General features: G+C 52.2%; 2 pseudogenes; both read left to right on the plus strand.

Annotated features, from left to right (window-relative positions):
- Positions 1-4,375: 4,375 nt before the first annotated feature.
- LOC132317285 (inositol 1,4,5-trisphosphate receptor-interacting protein-like 1) lies at positions 4,376-9,801 on the plus strand (annotated as a pseudogene).
- Positions 9,802-12,026: 2,225 nt separating this feature from the next.
- On the plus strand, positions 12,027-17,549 carry LOC132317286 (inositol 1,4,5-trisphosphate receptor-interacting protein-like 1; annotated as a pseudogene).
- The last annotated feature ends 451 nt before the right edge of the window (positions 17,550-18,000 follow it).

An 18,000-nucleotide genomic window follows, 5' to 3' on the forward strand; every position in this document is an offset into this window, starting at 1 on the left:
TCAAATGACTGGTCTCTAACAAAAAAGAATGCCTTATTCTTACCAGAGGTCCTTGTCTGCCCCCGCAAGGATCCACTGAATCGGTGAGTCCCTCCAGAGAAATCTCTGGGGCTGGCCTAGGGAGTCGCCGATTCAGAGGTTCCTGCAGCCGGACAGAGATTGTCCCATCTAAAACTGAAACAACAAAGTCGGTACCAAGCCCGCGATCAGGACGGTTTTCCAAGATGAATAACTTAATAACAACTAGTTTGTTATTAAGCAGGCATTCTTTAATACAGCGCTGGGCAGCACTGGGGATTTGTCCACCATGAGTGCTCCAACGGGTTAGCAAAGCACCTCAGTTCATATACAGAAAAATCATACATATTCATCAGAATTCTAAAAAGGCCAGTCTTATGTGGATGAGTTCCCGGAATTCATTTGCTGCCAGATCCGCGTATACCATAACTGAGTCTGTTGGAGCAGTCTGTCAGAGTTGGCCTCAGGCTCGTGACGTGTTGCTACCATGATGCGAGAAGCATTGCGAACCGATTTGGTATTGTCCTTCTAAACAGTCATGACACCAATGTCCCGCTAATCCTCGACAACGAAATTCTTGTCGTCCGCAGGTGGCACAGTGCACGTATTCAGTTGTCATTCAACTGGACGGGGTCAATCGAAGGAGGAGGTTCTTTCCATGGTCTAATCCACCGTGCTGGGACCCACCGTGGACCCTGATCTGTTAAGATCCAAGCATAACCTCTCCCAGTCATTTTAACTTCAGCAGGACCTTTCCATTCCCCAGAAATTGGGTCCTTGAACTGTACCCGCACAGGTGTCGAGGGCTGCAGGCCAGATTTCAGCGATAAATGATGTATCACTATTGGGGGGGACTTGCGATCGCCCGTTAAGTGTAAAAAAATTAACACACACAGCACTTTTGCAAGCTGTTCAGCTGGACACAGGGATGAGTCTCCCCCTTTTTGTTTTTGCAAAAGCGATTTCAGCCTAGCATGAGCACGTTCTACTATGGCCTGTCCCGTCAGGGAATGTGGAATACCCGTAGACCTACGGATGCCCCACTGGGTACAAAAATGTGCGAAGCGATGCGAAACAGAAGCAGGCCCGTTATCGGTTTTAATTTCATTAGGTACACCTAACACAGCGATGGATGCACACATATGTCTAACCACATGTCTCGCCGTTTCACCTGTCTGCGCCGTTGCCCACATAGCCAGAGAATATGTGTCAATGCTTACATGAACATATTTTTGACGCCCAAATTCAGGAATATGAGTGACGTCCATCTGCCACAATTGTAAAGCATGCAATCCACGAGGATTGACTCCTAAACCCAATCCCAGACCTGTAATTTGGCAGTCCGGACATGATTGCACAATGCCACGGGCATCAGAAATAGAAAGATTAAATTGTCTCACTAAAACTTTAGCCGATTGGTGAAAAAATTCATGGGAACTCCGGGCTTGCGCAAACAGGTTAGTTTGGCGATTTTCCCAAGCGGCGGCAACTAAGTCATCTGCTCTGTTATTGCCAATGGCCAGACCAGAGTCAAACTGATGGCTGTGAATATGCGTAATAAAATGAGGATTGGTTCGCTGATTTAACAAATGCAACATCTGTAACAACAACTGGTATAATATCGGGTTTTTCACCTCACGTACCATAGATCGTTCAATCCGTTTAACAGTACCCACCGCATACAAAGAATCAGAAACAATGTTAAGAGGTTGAGTTGCCCAATTCTGAAAAGCCCAAACCACGGCCTTTAGCTCTAATGTTTGCAACGAATCTTGCGGACAACCCGTAAGCAATTGGGAATGCCATTGTCCCTGAACACACCAAGTAATAGCGGCTCGTTTTGACTTTTTTCCTGCATCGGTAAAAATGGTAAGCCCTGGGACAGGCGTTTCTCATAATTGCGGAGATTCTTCAAACGCTTGGTCCTGTAACAACGGTAAAAGTCTTGTGGGTGGGTAAGCATTAGTAATCTGACCAGTATATTCTGCAAAAGCATATTGTAAAATATCAGAAGAGGACAAAAGCCAATCTAAATAGGATTGCTTAACAGGAATATAAATTCGTTCTGGATCCTGCCCTGTTAAATCAATACTGCGACGCCTTCCCTTTATGATGATATTTGCAAGCAGTTCTATTCTAGTAGACACTGTTGTCTTAGGCTGATATGACAAGAAAAGCCATTCTAATATTACAACACTTTTTGGTGATTGCTGGATTAAGAGACCTAAAACATGGTTCCTACTTTTACTGGAATTAACAATAAGTAAGTGCATAGGTAGTTCTGTAATGAATCGTTGTGATGCCCCACTGACTAATTTCTTGGTTATCTTTTGCAAAGCTTGCTGTTGCTGCATCGATAAATGAGACCAAGTGTCCTGAGCATAGGCAGCCTCAATCGTGGGGATAAGTCTTTTATTGCGTGCCCAAATTAACAGCGCCTTCGAGGTAGACAGGTTGTGACGGAGAGAAAGACTTCACTGTCAGGTTCAAATTAACAATTTATTTGAACTTCACTCACAGGTCCAATACGCCACTATTGCAGGTTCTTTTATGGATACAATGGAGGAATGCACTATTGCAATTAAATACACAATTCACAAGCGTGCTAGATATTAATACCTTACAAAAAAAAGAGTGCACTAATCACAGTCTTAAAGCATGCCAAATACCATACGTATGTTTCTTAATCACTTACCCCCTCTCTCAGGTAAGGCCTCTTAATCCCTGGGAAGTTACTTTGTACAGCGTCCTGGACAAGGGGGAAAGAATCTCCTACAGGCCAGCTGTACCCTTGGAAAAGCGACTCTCCCCATTTTTCTGCCCAAACCTTACGGGTTTTTTTATTCCCTGATTTGATGGGTGGGGGCAGGCTTATGCACGAATGTTTATCTCTGGTGCCTTGATGGCTCGGCTCCTTAGTCTATGTGGTAATTTAGTGATGTCTAGCACACAGTTACTGAATAGTGGTGGAATGGTACTCAGGGCATTTTGTTTGTTAAGGGATCATTCAGGCTCCATTTGGGTTTTGGGTTTCGGGTTCCGGCAGTGTTCAGACAACCCCGGGCTGAGCCGTTTCCACAGCTCCCCCCAGGTCCTCTCTGCATAGATAAGGATTTGTCAAGGTGAGACAAAGCTGAGTCCAATCACAACTCCCTGCATCTTGCCTTGGTGCTCTGAAACAGGTTTAGCCGGGTGATCCCATACACAGATCATAACTCAGTCCTCTCGTAGAGAGTATATGTAGGAGAAACTTGAGCACTGCCGCCTCTTCCTTTGACAAAGAAGACCCCATTCTCCTCCCGGCCGCTCGCTTGATCAGAGCAAGATTCCCTTTGTTTTCTTAGCGCGCTAAATTTTCCCGAGTCCTAGGGTAGCGCTCACCTGTTCCGGCCGGCTTCCACCCCCTCTTTTCGTGGACTGCTCATCGGACCGTACTTGATCCCTTATCAATCTGAGGGTCCCTGTCCTCTCGCAGTGGCACAGCAGGAGCAGAGGTCCTGCCGTGGGCAGGTCCCACCCCACCACCAGGATATACACCACCACCCACCATCGGTGTCACGAAGGCACCAAGAGCACACCCATGTCCACAAGCACAGAGGTCAGCACCAAGGGAGCCGATCCCATCTCACAGGATGGCATCTCAAGGAACAAGCATCCATGGGTTACGTCACCCGATTTTATGTTTGGTAAGGGCTTGGGAGGCTTCTGTCTGCTTTGTAAAGGGAGCCCCTGGGAGCCACGTCCTGCCGGGTGGGTCTGCACTTTGTGGGTGTCGGGGCGTCGGCTGCCTGGGGCAGCTGTGAGTCGCTGAGCCGGGGTAGGGCCAAAGGCTGGGGCTGGCTGGCGGGCGTGCCTGTGATGCGCTCTGGTGCCTGTGACAGCACAGGGCACGAGTCACAATGGGGGTGGTTATAAGGGGCGCCAGCAGGCAGCGCTGCCCCAGTCCGGCCTGGGCCAGCGGTGAGTGCGCACGCGGGGGGAGGCTGAGCTGGAGGAGGGCGTGGGCAGGAACGCGGAGCCCCAGGGGGGTGGGTTCTCACCCTGCCTCGAGGGCCCAGACACTCGTGGGAGCGCCTTGGGCAGGGCACTGTGCTGCTGCCGCCGCCGGGGCTGACAGCAGGCCTTCCTGCCTCCCACGATGCCTCGCCCCCTCTCCTACATGTCCCCAGATCCCTGCGGCTCTCATCTCTGCCCCCCCACCACCAGCAGCTCCCTCCCTCCCAGCCCCACTGAACCCCTTCTCTCCCTCCTCCTGCAGGCCATGGCTGTCGCAATATTCCTCGCACTCATTGTGCAAAGCCTCCTCCAGTACCCGCAGATGGTCAGGGATGAGCTGGATGAGGCCACGCCCGAGTGCATGCAGCAGTGTGCGGAGCAGCTGAGCCAGGAGATGACTCGGCTGCTGCAGGAGCTGGAGCAGAGGAGCCAGGAGCAGAGCGCCTTTGCCTGGGGAGCCCTGCTCTTTGCTGCCTTGCAGCAGTGGCAATTCTGGGCCGTTGCTGGAGTCCTGGTCCTGCTCTTTGGGCTCTGCTGGTGGCTCAGGAAAGGGAGCCGTCAGCCAGCCAGCAGCCGCAAGGAGGGCAGCTCCAGAAAGAAGGCACATAATAAGGAGCAGGCAGTAAAACCCAGTGTTGCACTGCATGTGGGCAGAGTTTTGTCCAGTCGCCTCCTGGACCTGCCAGAATCGTTCGTGATGGTGGAGGAGCTGGTGGATGAACTTCTCCGCATCTGCCGAAAGCTTTCCAGGAATACTTTCATGCCGCAACTGAAGCCAGCCATTGGGGTGGGCAGTGCCTTAGAAAGTTGGAGTCCTCATAAGCATGATGCTGTCTTCTGCCTGCTTGTGCCCCTGAAGCCCCCCCGTGGGCACACCTTCCACCTGGAACTGGGCACCATGGAGGAGATGCCAGCGAGGCATGCCAGTCTCCGCGTGGAGCTCGAGTGCACCTGCACGAGGGAGCAGCTGGTGGAGGACATGCTGTGCTTCCTCCACCACCCCGAGGAGGAGCTGAGGAGGAATCAGGGCGCCAGCCTCCTAGACACCCTCTGCACCGGCCCCTACCTAGACATGGAGAAAACCACCCTCTGGTTCCAGATATTGGTAAAAGCAGCCTGGGTGGCTTTGCCTCTGTCGCAACACTGCCGTCTAACAGTGCTACCTTCCAGGCGCTCAGGCAAGCTCCGGCTGACAAACACGGACGATATTACCCTCCTGATTGAGGTGATGTTTGGGGTGCAGCAAGATGGCTCAGACACCTTCCTGAGCATCGAGTAGGTAGAGGCCAGTGTTACCAGCAGCAGGACGTGGCCAGAGAGCTGTGCTGTGCCAGACGAGCAGTTCTCCAAGCACAGGGCCAGGCCTGAGGACACTCCCCGGGGAGCTCGTGCTGCAGAACTGAGCAGGCTGGACACAGAGAACACGCTGCTCATGCGGCAGTGGGAATTGCTGCCGCATCTTTCCTCCACAGCAGAAGCACACTCTGGGGAGTGGGACCCGATGCAGCTGAAGGGGCCATTGCAAGGAGCCTTGCAACAGAGACTCCGTTACCACCTGGACGGTGACTGCCCTCCCTCTTCGAGAGAGTCCGTTCCCTCCGGGAGACTGGCCGTGGACAAAGATGGCAATAAATCACTTGTTTGAAGAAACGCTGCATCCATGAGTCTCTGTGCATCACTTTGATGGCGAACGCGGGCATAGGGTGCTGACAGCTCAGCTGCGGCAGAGTCAGCGAGCATTTTGCAGAAGAGCTGATGCAGTGGGCTCTGGTTTCAATGATTCCCTGGGCTTTGGCTTCCCAGGTGTTGTGGGTTAATGCCAGTAGGCAGCTTGGCATCACACAGCTACTCAGTCCCTTTCCCCCAGTGGGATGGAGGAGAGACTCTGAAGCATAAAAGTGGGAAAACGTGTGGGTTGAGAGAGGACAGTTTAGTACGTAAAGCAAGAGCTACATGCCCAGGCCAAGCAAAATAAAGAATTCATTCACTACTCCTCTGGTCTGCTGAGCAGACCTACCTTTTTAGGAAGCCGCCTGCCTCCCTGCGGCTCAGGTTACCATGAAATTTCCTAGTCTTTTATGTCCCTCAGTTTGTTATCATAGAATCATAGAATATCTCAAGTTGGATGGGACCCATAAGCATCATTGAGTCTGAGTCCCTGCTCCTTGCAGGACTATCTAAAACTATATCATATGACTAAGAGCATCATCCAGAGGCTCCTTGAACTCTGACAGGCTTAGTGCCATGACCGCTTCCCTGGGGAGCCTGTTCCAGTGACCAACCACCCTCTTAGGGAAGAACCTTTTCCTAAGGCCCAGTCTGAATTTCCCCTGACACAGCATTATTCTATTTCCTCGTGTCCTGTCGCTGGTCACCAGAGAGAGGAGATCAGCACCTGCCTCTCTGCTGCCCGCCTTGGGGAAGTTGTAGACTGCGATGAGGTCACCCCTCAGCCTTCTCTTCTCCAAGCTGATCAAGCCAAGCGACCTCAGCTGCTCCTCCTAAGCCTTACCCTCGAGGCCTTTCACCATCTTGGTCGCCCTCCTCTAGACACCTAGACACACTCTAATAGTCTGATGTCCTTCTTACATTGAGGCGCCCAAAACTGCACACAGTACTCGAGGTGGGGCTGCACCAGTGCAGTGTCGAGTGGGACAATCTCCTCCCTCAACCAGCTAGCTATGCTGTGCTCGATGCAGCCCAGGACCCAGTTGGCCCTTTGGGCTGCCAGGGCACGCTGTTGACTCCTATTAAATTTGCATTCAACCCAAACCCCCAGATCTCATTCTGCAGCGCTGCTCTCCAGCCTCTCATCCCCCGATTTGATTACCCCATTCCAGGTGGAGAATCGCGCACTTGCTCTTGTTACATTTCATACGGCTGGTGATTGCCCAGCTCTCTAGTCTATCCAGATCTCTCTGTAAGGCCTCTCTACCCTTGAGGGAGTCCACAGCTCCTCCTAGTTCAGTATCATCAGCAAACTTAATTAATGTACATTCGATTGCTGCACCCAGATCATTTATAAAAACATTAAAGAGCGCTGGCCCTAAAATCAAGCCCTGTGGGACCCCACTGGTGACTGGTCACCAGCCTCATGTAACCCCATTTACCATAACTCTTTGAGCCCAACCCATCAGCCAGTTGCTCACCCAACATATTATGGACTTGTCTAGCTGTGTGCTGGACATTTTGTCCGGAAGGATACTGGGAGAGACAGTACCAAAAGCTTTGCTAAAATCCAAAAAACCCCACATTTACTGGCTTCCCTTGGTCAATTAAATGGGTGACCTTGTCATAAAAGGAAATTAAGTCAGTTAAGCAGAACTTTCCCCTCGTGAACCCATGTTGGCTATGACCAATGACTGCATTGTCTCTCAAGTGTTTTTCAGTAACTCCCAGAATAACCTTCTCCGTAATTTTACCAGGCACTGAAGTGAGACTGACAGGCCTGTAATTACCAGGGTCTTCCTTCTTTCCATTCTTGAAAATTGGGACAACATTTACCAGCTTCCAGTCAACTGCAACCTCTCCAGACTCCCCAGACTGCTGAAAAATAATCGAGAAAGGTCCTGCGATAACATTGGCCAGCTCTTTCAGTACCCTGGTATGAATCCCGTCAGGCTGCATAGATTTTTTCGCATTCAGCTGGAGCAGCAAGTCTCAAACAAGTTCAGAGTCAGCTGGGAGCTCATCATCCCCCCAGTCACGATCTTCCAACACAAGGCTCCGGGGGTCCCAGGGCCCATCATTGGTGTTAAAGACAGAAGCCAAGAAGGCGTTAAACTTCTCTGCTTTGTCTACATCCCTATTTGTGACGTGACCAACCTCATCAAGTAAGGGACCAATGTTATCTCTGATCCTCCTTTTGCTGTTAACATATTTAAAAAAGCCATTTTTGTTGTCCTTCACAGTGCTAGACAGCCTGAACTCTAATCAAGCTTTGGCCGCATGAATTTCTCCCTACAGTGGCGAACAGCATCTCTGTAGTCCTCCCGTGTTGCCTGCCCTTCCTTCCAGTGGCTATACACTTTTCCTTCTGCACCTATGTTCTAGAAGAAGATCCCTGCTCAGCAAAAACAGCCTTCTGCACTGCTTGCTTGACTTCCAACACTTTGTAATTGCCTGGTCCGGCACTCTTAAGAGATGGCTCTTAAAAAGTGACCAGCACTAATGGACCCCAATACCCTCTAATGAAGAGGCCCAGGGGACCTTACTAACTAGTTCCTTGAGCAGCCTGAAGTCTGCTGTCCCCACAGCCAGGCTCGAAGTTTTGCTGGCAGTTTTCCTCCTGTTGCCAACAACTGGAAACTCAGCTATTTCGTGGTCACTGTGACCAAGAATGCCACCAATCACCACTTTGCCCACGAGTCCCTCTCTGTTCACAAACAACAAATCTAGGAGGGCGTCTTTCCTAGTCGGCTCCCTTAGTACCCATATCAAAACGTTATCATCAACGTGGCCTTCAGGAATTTCCTGGGCCTGTTCGTGTCTGCTCTATGACAGTCCCAGTTCGCAGCTGGGACATTGAAGTCGCCCATAAGGACAATCTAGGGTGACTGATCTAGAAATTTCCCCTGATTCCTTAGAGAGTAATACATCGGTGCTGTCATCCTGGCTGGGTGATCTACAGTAGAGTCCTGCAAGAACATCTGCTTTATTAGCTTTTCTCTGAATCTTTACAGAGAGGCTCTCAACCATTTCCCGCTTTGAGAAAGGTGAACCCCATCTGTCGCTAGCTGGCCAAGTGTCATGGAGACTGACCTGTGATCAAAAACCCCAAAATTCTGCTGGTGACACCAGTCACAGAGCCAGGTATTGATCAGCTGGGTCTTCTTGTTTCTTCCCTCCTCATTCCCTGCAACTGAAGGCACAGAGGAAAACACTACTTAAGCACAAAGTAAAACCCTGCTTGTGCTCCTGATCCCTTAACCATTCGTCCCAAGGCTCTGAAGTCTCTTTTGATCACCCTTGGTCTTCTTATTGCAACTTCATCGCTGCCTACATAAAAAAACAATAACAGATAATAAACTGAGGGCCATACCAGACTGGGAACATTTCTAATCACAGCTTTAACATGAGCCTCAGGGAAGGACCACATACAGTGGCCAGGTCAGACATCAACTATTGCCTGCTCATGCATCTGAAGCAGCATGGGTGGTTTTGACTCTGTTGTCCAAATGCCATATAACAGTGCTGCCGTCCAGCCACTCCTCCAAACTCCAGGTGACAAAAGGAAGCAAGTATAGCCTCTTCATTGAGGTGAAGATTGGGGTGCAGAAATGCGACTTGGACATCTTCTGGAGAAGCCAGACTACGGAGGCCATCTTCACCCCAAGAACAATGCGGCCAGAGAGCTACGCTGTGGCAGTAGTTCTTCAGGCATATCACCAGGCACGCCCCGCATGACAGCTGCCACCTCAAATGCCTGCAGATCTGCGCCCGCATCCTGGTGGGCACAGGCTTTTCCACCTATACTTTGAAGACAGTTGTGATGCACCTCCTGACCTCCATACCCCTGTCAGGCTGGCGCAGGAGGGATTTCCTGCCGCGGCTGCAGGATATCATGCGGTACCTGTGCTGCTGCCTGGAGGAGAAACGCCTTGATCACTTCTTCTTTGGCAATGAGACCGTGCCCGAGGAGATCACCTTGCCCCAGCCTTCCAAACGGCCGAGCCACTCAACCTCTTCCAGCACCTGGCACAGGATCCTGAAGCCCACGCTGAGGCACTGCGTGAGTTCGATGAGCTGCAAGATAGGCTCACGAGGCTGCTGTTCTATGGACAATGAAAGAGGTCTTCATGCACAGAGCTGTGTTTGCGCGGCTCACAGCTGATGGCACACGACCACCTCATACCCCAGGGAAAAGAGGGGAGTAGGCGGGACACAGGAAGGAAAGGGAAAACCCCGTGCAGCACCAATTCTTTATTCGTGCGCATGAGGTGTCCCATTCAAATTGGGGCACCCCGAACGAGGTTTTACACGAGGTTCTTATACCTTTCCTGGGCGACCAGGTACAACAGGATTTGACCAATCGCTACTTAACACACGCGTAGTACTATTTTGCAAAGCAGCTATAAATCTGCGGCGTCACCATCCCCCTGCTTCCTTCTTGATCTAAACGACCCTGAGTTGGTCTTGCTACAGTTACTTATCAATGATGCCAGATACGGGGAGGGTTTCACAGAGGTGTTCCAGGGGCTAGGAAGCAGGCATGATAGTCTGGGATTGGAGAATTCAGAGCACGTGAGTAAGGGACAGGATCCCGGAAAAGTCAAGCAGGCAAAGGTGAGCCACCCACCCGCCCGCATTAGAACCAGTGCCACCAGGAAAGCGCGTAAGCTATTAGCAACTGGAGATTCCTTACTGAGGGGCACTGAAGCACCTGTTTGCCATCCAGACAATTTGTCTAGAGAAGTTTGCTGCCCACCAGCAGCTCACATTCCTGACGCCACTGAGAGGCTGCCAAGCCTGCTGAATGGTACAGGATATCATCCAGTCCTGCTACGCAAAGTAGGGTCAAACAATACTGTGACGAGGCAACTTAGAAGCAGCAAAAGAGGCCGCGTGTCCCTCGGAGCAATGCTAAAAGGATCAGGAGCACAGGCGGTGTTCTCCTCTATCCCGCCAGGAGGAGGAAGGGGTTCGGGAAGGAGCAGACAAACTGAGCACTGAATGCCTGGCTGCGTAGCTGGTACTCAAGGTTTTGGCTTCTCTGGTCATGGCTCTACCTTTGAGAAGCCAGGTTTGTTGGGAGCTGATGGCATTCACCTGACCCCATACCCCAGGGAAAAAGAGGGGAGAACGTGGGACACAGAAAGGAAAGGGAAATCCCTGCACAGCAGCCCTCTGCCGAGAGCGGCACCATCCTCCTCTCAATGGTCTCCCCAGCGCAGCAGCCGGTGAAGACCACAGTGGCTACGAAGATGATTTTCGCCTGCTTTCCCCTCGCACTGTCACGGCCATGGTGCTGATTTCACAAGGGCCGGGAAACTCCCTGGCAGCTCCGTCTGGGCAGGGACCAAGCAAGAGGCTTGTTCACTGGGTTCCGGGTAGAGAATCTGCCTGTCCCAGACACTCCCCAGGGACTTGGTACCGCAGAGCTGAACATGCTGGACATGGAGAAGACGCTGCTCTATCGGCAGAGCGAGTTTCCCCCTGGGAAATCTCCACCCGCACCCCCTCATCACCCTGGGAAATGTCTCTTTGGAAGCAATGTCCTCTCGCAGTGGCACAGCAGGAGCAGAGGTCCTGCCATGGGCAGGTCCCACCCCACCACCAGGATATACACCACCACCCACCATCGGTGTCACGAAGGCACCAAGAGCACACCCATGTCCACAAGCACAGAGGTCAGCACCAAGGGAGCCGATCCCATCTCACAGGATGGCATCTCAAGGAACAAGCATCCATGGGTTACGTCACCCGATTTTATGTTTGGTAAGGGCTTGGGAGGCTTCTGTCTGCTTTGTAAAGGGAGCCCCTGGGAGCCACGTCCTGCCGGGTGGGTCTGCACTTTGTGGGTGTCGGGGCGTCGGCTGCCTGGGGCAGCTGTGAGTCGCTGAGCCGGGGTAGGGCCAAAGGCTGGGGCTGGCTGGCGGGCGTGCCTGTGATGCGCTCTGGCGCCTGTGACAGCACAGGGCAGGAGTCACAATGGGGGTGGTTATAAGGGGCGCCAGCAGGCAGCGCTGCCCCAGTCCGGCCTGGGCCAGCGGTGAGTGCGCACGCGGGGGGAGGCTGAGCTGGAGGAGGGCGTGGGCAGGAACGCGGAGCCCCAGGGGGGTGGGTTCTCACCCTGCCTCGAGGGCCCAGACACTCGTGGGAGCGCCTTGGGCAGGGCACTGTGCTGCTGCCGCCGCCGGGGCTGACAGCAGGCCTTCCTGCCTCCCACGATGCCTCGCCCCCTCTCCTACATGTCCCCAGATCCCTGCGGCTCTCATCTCTGCCCCCCCACCACCAGCAGCTCCCTCCCTCCCAGCCCCACTGAACCCCTTCTCTCCCTCCTCCTGCAGGCCATGGCTGTCGCAATATTCCTCGCACTCATTGTGCAAAGCCTCCTCCAGTACCCGCAGATGGTCAGGGATGAGCTGGATGAGGCCACGCCCGAGTGCATGCAGCAGTGTGCGGAGCAGCTGAGCCAGGAGATGACTCGGCTGCTGCAGGAGCTGGAGCAGAGGAGCCAGGAGCAGAGCGGCTTTGCCTGGGGAGCCCTGCTCTTTGCTGCCTTGCAGCAGTGGCAGTTCTGGGCCGTTGCTGGAGTCCTGGTCCTGCTCTTTGGGCTCTGCTGGTGGCTCAGGAAAGGAAGCCGTCAGCCAGCCAGCAGCCGCAAGGAGGGCAGCTCCAGAAAGAAGGCACATAATAAGGAGCAGGCAGTAAAACCCAGTGTTGCACTGCATGTGGGCAGAGTTTTGTCCAGTCGCCTCCTGGACCTGCCAGAATCGTTCGTGATGGTGGAGGAGCTGGTGGATGAACTTCTCCGCATCTGCCGAAAGCTTTCCAGGAATACTTTCATGCCGCAACTGAAGCCAGCCATTGGGGTGGGCAGTGCCTTAGAAAGTTGGAGTCCTCATAAGCATGATGCTGTCTTCTGCCTGCTTGTGCCCCTGAAGCCCCCCCGTGGGCACACCTTCCACCTGGAACTGGGCACCATGGAGGAGATGCCAGCGAGGCATGCCAGTCTCCGCGTGGAGCTCGAGTGCACCTGCACGAGGGAGCAGCTGGTGGAGGACATGCTGTGCTTCCTCCACCACCCCGAGGAGGAGCTGAGGAGGAATCAGGGCGCCAGCCTCCTAGACACCCTCTGCACCGGCCCCTACCTAGACATGGAGAAAACCACCCTCTGGTTCCAGATATTGGTAAAAGCAGCCTGGGTGGCTTTGCCTCTGTCGCAACACTGCCGTCTAACAGTGCTACCTTCCAGGCGCTCAGGCAAGCTCCGGCTGACAAACACGGACGATATTACCCTCCTGATTGAGGTGATGTTTGGGGTGCAGCAAGATGGCTCAGACACCTTCCTGAGCATCGAGTAGGTAGAGGCCAGTGTTACCAGCAGCAGGACGTGGCCAGAGAGCTGTGCTGTGCCAGACGAGCAGTTCTCCAAGCACAGGGCCAGGCCTGAGGACACTCCCCGGGGAGCTCGTGCTGCAGAACTGAGCAGGCTGGACACAGAGAACACGCTGCTCATGCGGCAGTGGGAATTGCTGCCGCATCTTTCCTCCACAGCAGAAGCACACTCTGGGGAGTGGGACCCGATGCAGCTGAAGGGGCCATTGCAAGGAGCCTTGCAACAGAGACTCCGTTACCACCTGGACGGTGACTGCCCTCCCTCTTCGAGAGAGTCCGTTCCCTCCGGGAGACTGGCCGTGGACAAAGATGGCAATAAATCACTTGTTTGAAGAAACGCTGCATCCATGAGTCTCTGTGCATCACTTTGATGGCGAACGCGGGCATAGGGTGCTGACAGCTCAGCTGCGGCAGAGTCAGCGAGCATTTTGCAGAAGAGCTGATGCAGTGGGCTCTGGTTTCAATGATTCCCTGGGCTTTGGCTTCCCAGGTGTTGTGGGTTAATGCCAGTAGGCAGCTTGGCATCACACAGCTACTCAGTCCCTTTCCCCCAGTGGGATGGAGGAGAGACTCTGAAGCATAAAAGTGGGAAAACGTGTGGGTTGAGAGAGGACAGTTTAGTACGTAAAGCAAGAGCTACATGCCCAGGCCAAGCAAAATAAAGAATTCATTCACTACTCCTCTGGTCTGCTGAGCAGACCTACCTTTTTAGGAAGCCGCCTGCCTCCCTGCGGCTCAGGTTACCATGAAATTTCCTAGCCTTTTATGTCCCTCAGTTTGTTATCATAGAATCATAGAATATCTCAAGTTGGATGGGACCCATAAGCATCATTGAGTCTGAGTCCCTGCTCCTTGCAGGACTATCTAAAACTATATCATATGACTAAGAGCATCATCCAGAGGCTCCTTGAACTCTGACAGGCTTAGTGCCATGACCGCTTCCCTGGGGAGCCTGTTCCAGTGACCAACCACCCTCTTAGGGAAGAACCTTTTCCTAAGGCCCAGTCTGAATTTCCCCTGACACAGCATTATTCTATTTCCTCGTGTCCTGTCGCTGGTCACCAGAGAGAGGAGATCAGCACCTGCCTCTCTGCTGCCCGCCTTGGGGAAGTTGTAGACTGCGATGAGGTCACCCCTCAGCCTTCTCTTCTCCAAGCTGATCAAGCCAAGCGACCTCAGCTGCTCCTCCTAAGCCTTACCCTCGAGGCCTTTCACCATCTTGGTCGCCCTCCTCTAGACACCTAGACACACTCTAATAGTCTGATGTCCTTCTTACATTGAGGCGCCCAAAACTGCACACAGTACTCGAGGTGGGGCTGCACCAGTGCAGTGTCGAGTGGGACAATCTCCTCCCTCAACCAGCTAGCTATGCTGTGCTCGATGCAGCCCAGGACCCAGTTGGCCCTTTGGGCTGCCAGGGCACGCTGTTGACTCCTATTAAATTTGCATTCAACCCAAACCCCCAGATCTCATTCTGCAGCGCTGCTCTCCAGCCTCTCATCCCCCGATTTGATTACCCCATTCCAGGTGGAGAATCGCGCACTTGCTCTTGTTACATTTCATACGGCTGGTGATTGCCCAGCTCTCTAGTCTATCCAGATCTCTCTGTAAGGCCTCTCTACCCTTGAGGGAGTCCACAGCTCCTCCTAGTTCAGTATCATCAGCAAACTTAATTAATGTACATTCGATTGCTGCACCCAGATCATTTATAAAAACATTAAAGAGCGCTGGCCCTAAAATCAAGCCCTGTGGGACCCCACTGGTGACTGGTCACCAGCCTCATGTAACCCCATTTACCATAACTCTTTGAGCCCAACCCATCAGCCAGTTGCTCACCCAACATATTATGGACTTGTCTAGCTGTGTGCTGGACATTTTGTCCGGAAGGATACTGGGAGAGACAGTACCAAAAGCTTTGCTAAAATCCAAAAAACCCCACATTTACTGGCTTCCCTTGGTCAATTAAATGGGTGACCTTGTCATAAAAGGAAATTAAGTCAGTTAAGCAGAACTTTCCCCTCGTGAACCCATGTTGGCTATGACCAATGACTGCATTGTCTTCTCAAGTGTTTTTCAGTAACTCCCAGAATAACCTTCTCCGTAATTTTACCAGGCACTGAAGTGAGACTGACAGGCCTGTAATTACCAGGGTCTTCCTTCTTTCCATTCTTGAAAATTGGGACAACATTTACCAGCTTCCAGTCAACTGCAACCTCTCCAGACTCCCCAGACTGCTGAAAAATAATCGAGAAAGGTCCTGCGATAACATTGGCCAGCTCTTTCAGTACCCTGGTATGAATCCCGTCAGGCTGCATAGATTTTTTCGCATTCAGCTGGAGCAGCAAGTCTCAAACAAGTTCAGAGTCAGCTGGGAGCTCATCATCCCCCCAGTCACGATCTTCCAACACAAGGCTCCGGGGGTCCCAGGGCCCATCATTGGTGTTAAAGACAGAAGCCAAGAAGGTGTTAAACTTCTCTGCTTTGTCTACATCCCTATTTGTGACGTGACCAACCTCATCAAGTAAGGGACCAATGTTATCTCTGATCCTCCTTTTGCTGTTAACATATTTAAAAAAGCCATTTTTGTTGTCCTTCACAGTGCTAGACAGCCTGAACTCTAATCAAGCTTTGGCCGCATGAATTTCTCCCTACAGTGGCGAACAGCATCTCTGTAGTCCTCCCGTGTTGCCTGCCCTTCCTTCCAGTGGCTATACACTTTTCCTTCTGCACCTATGTTCTAGAAGAAGATCCCTGCTCAGCAAAAACAGCCTTCTGCACTGCTTGCTTGACTTCCAACACTTTGTAATTGCCTGGTCCGGCACTCTTAAGAGATGGCTCTTAAAAAGTGACCAGCACTAATGGACCCCAATACCCTCTAATGAAGAGGCCCAGGGGACCTTACTAACTAGTTCCTTGAGCAGCCTGAAGTCTGCTGTCCCCACAGCCAGGCTCGAAGTTTTGCTGGCAGTTTTCCTCCTGTTGCCAACAACTGGAAACTCAGCTATTTCGTGGTCACTGTGACCAAGAATGCCACCAATCACCACTTTGCCCACGAGTCCCTCTCTGTTCACAAACAACAAATCTAGGAGGGCGTCTTTCCTAGTCGGCTCCCTTAGTACCCATATCAAAACGTTATCATCAACGTGGCCTTCAGGAATTTCCTGGGCCTGTTCGTGTCTGCTCTATGACAGTCCCAGTTCGCAGCTGGGACATTGAAGTCGCCCATAAGGACAATCTAGGGTGACTGATCTAGAAATTTCCCCTGATTCCTTAGAGAGTAATACATCGGTGCTGTCATCCTGGCTGGGTGATCTACAGTAGAGTCCTGCAAGAACATCTGCTTTATTAGCTTTTCTCTGAATCTTTACAGAGAGGCTCTCAACCATTTCCCGCTTTGAGAAAGGTGAACCCCATCTGTCGCTAGCTGGCCAAGTGTCATGGAGACTGACCTGTGATCAAAAACCCCAAAATTCTGCTGGTGACACCAGTCACAGAGCCAGGTATTGATCAGCTGGGTCTTCTTGTTTCTTCCCTCCTCATTCCCTGCAACTGAAGGCACAGAGGAAAACACTACTTAAGCACAAAGTAAAACCCTGCTTGTGCTCCTGATCCCTTAACCATTCGTCCCAAGGCTCTGAAGTCTCTTTTGATCACCCTTGGTCTTCTTATTGCAACTTCATCGCTGCCTACATAAAAAAACAATAACAGATAATAAACTGAGGGCCATACCAGACTGGGAACATTTCTAATCACAGCTTTAACATGAGCCTCAGGGAAGGACCACATACAGTGGCCAGGTCAGACATCAACTATTGCCTGCTCATGCATCTGAAGCAGCATGGGTGGTTTTGACTCTGTTGTCCAAATGCCATATAACAGTGCTGCCGTCCAGCCACTCCTCCAAACTCCAGGTGACAAAAGGAAGCAAGTATAGCCTCTTCATTGAGGTGAAGATTGGGGTGCAGAAATGCGACTTGGACATCTTCTGGAGAAGCCAGACTACGGAGGCCATCTTCACCCCAAGAACAATGCGGCCAGAGAGCTACGCTGTGGCAGTAGTTCTTCAGGCATATCACCAGGCACGCCCCGCATGACAGCTGCCACCTCAAATGCCTGCAGATCTGCGCCCGCATCCTGGTGGGCACAGGCTTTTCCACCTATACTTTGAAGACAGTTGTGATGCACCTCCTGACCTCCATACCCCTGTCAGGCTGGCGCAGGAGGGATTTCCTGCCGCGGCTGCAGGATATCATGCGGTACCTGTGCTGCTGCCTGGAGGAGAGACGCCTTGATCACTTCTTCTTTGGCAATGAGACCGTGCCCGAGGAGATCACCTTGCCCCAGCCTTCCAAACGGCCGAGCCACTCAACCTCTTCCAGCACCTGGCACAGGATCCTGAAGCCCACGCTGAGGCACTGCGTGAGTTCGATGAGCTGCAAGATAGGCTCACGAGGCTGCTGTTCTATGGACAATGAAAGAGGTCTTCATGCACAGAGCTGTGTTGGCGCGGCTCACAGCTGATGGCACACGACCACCTCATACCCCAGGGAAAAGAGGGGAGTAGGTGGGACACAGGAAGGAAAGGGAAAACCCCGTGCAGCACCAATTCTTTATTCGTGCGCATGAGGTGTCCTATTCAAATTGGGGCACCCCGAACGAGGTTTTACACGAGGTTCTTATACCTTTCCTGGGCGACCAGGTACAACAGGATTTGACCAATCGCTACTTAACACACGCGTAGTACTATTTTGCAAAGCAGCTATAAATCTGCGGCGTCACCATCCCCCTGCTTCCTTCTTGATCTAAACGACCCTGAGTTGGTCTTGCTACAGTTACTTATCAATGATGCCAGATACGGGGAGGGTTTCACAGAGGTGTTCCAGGGGCTAGGAAGCAGGCATGATAGTCTGGGATTGGAGAATTCAG

Source organism: Gavia stellata, chromosome 7 (genome assembly GCF_030936135.1).
Source record: "Gavia stellata isolate bGavSte3 chromosome 7, bGavSte3.hap2, whole genome shotgun sequence".
Lineage (NCBI taxonomy): Eukaryota > Metazoa > Chordata > Aves > Gaviiformes > Gaviidae > Gavia > Gavia stellata.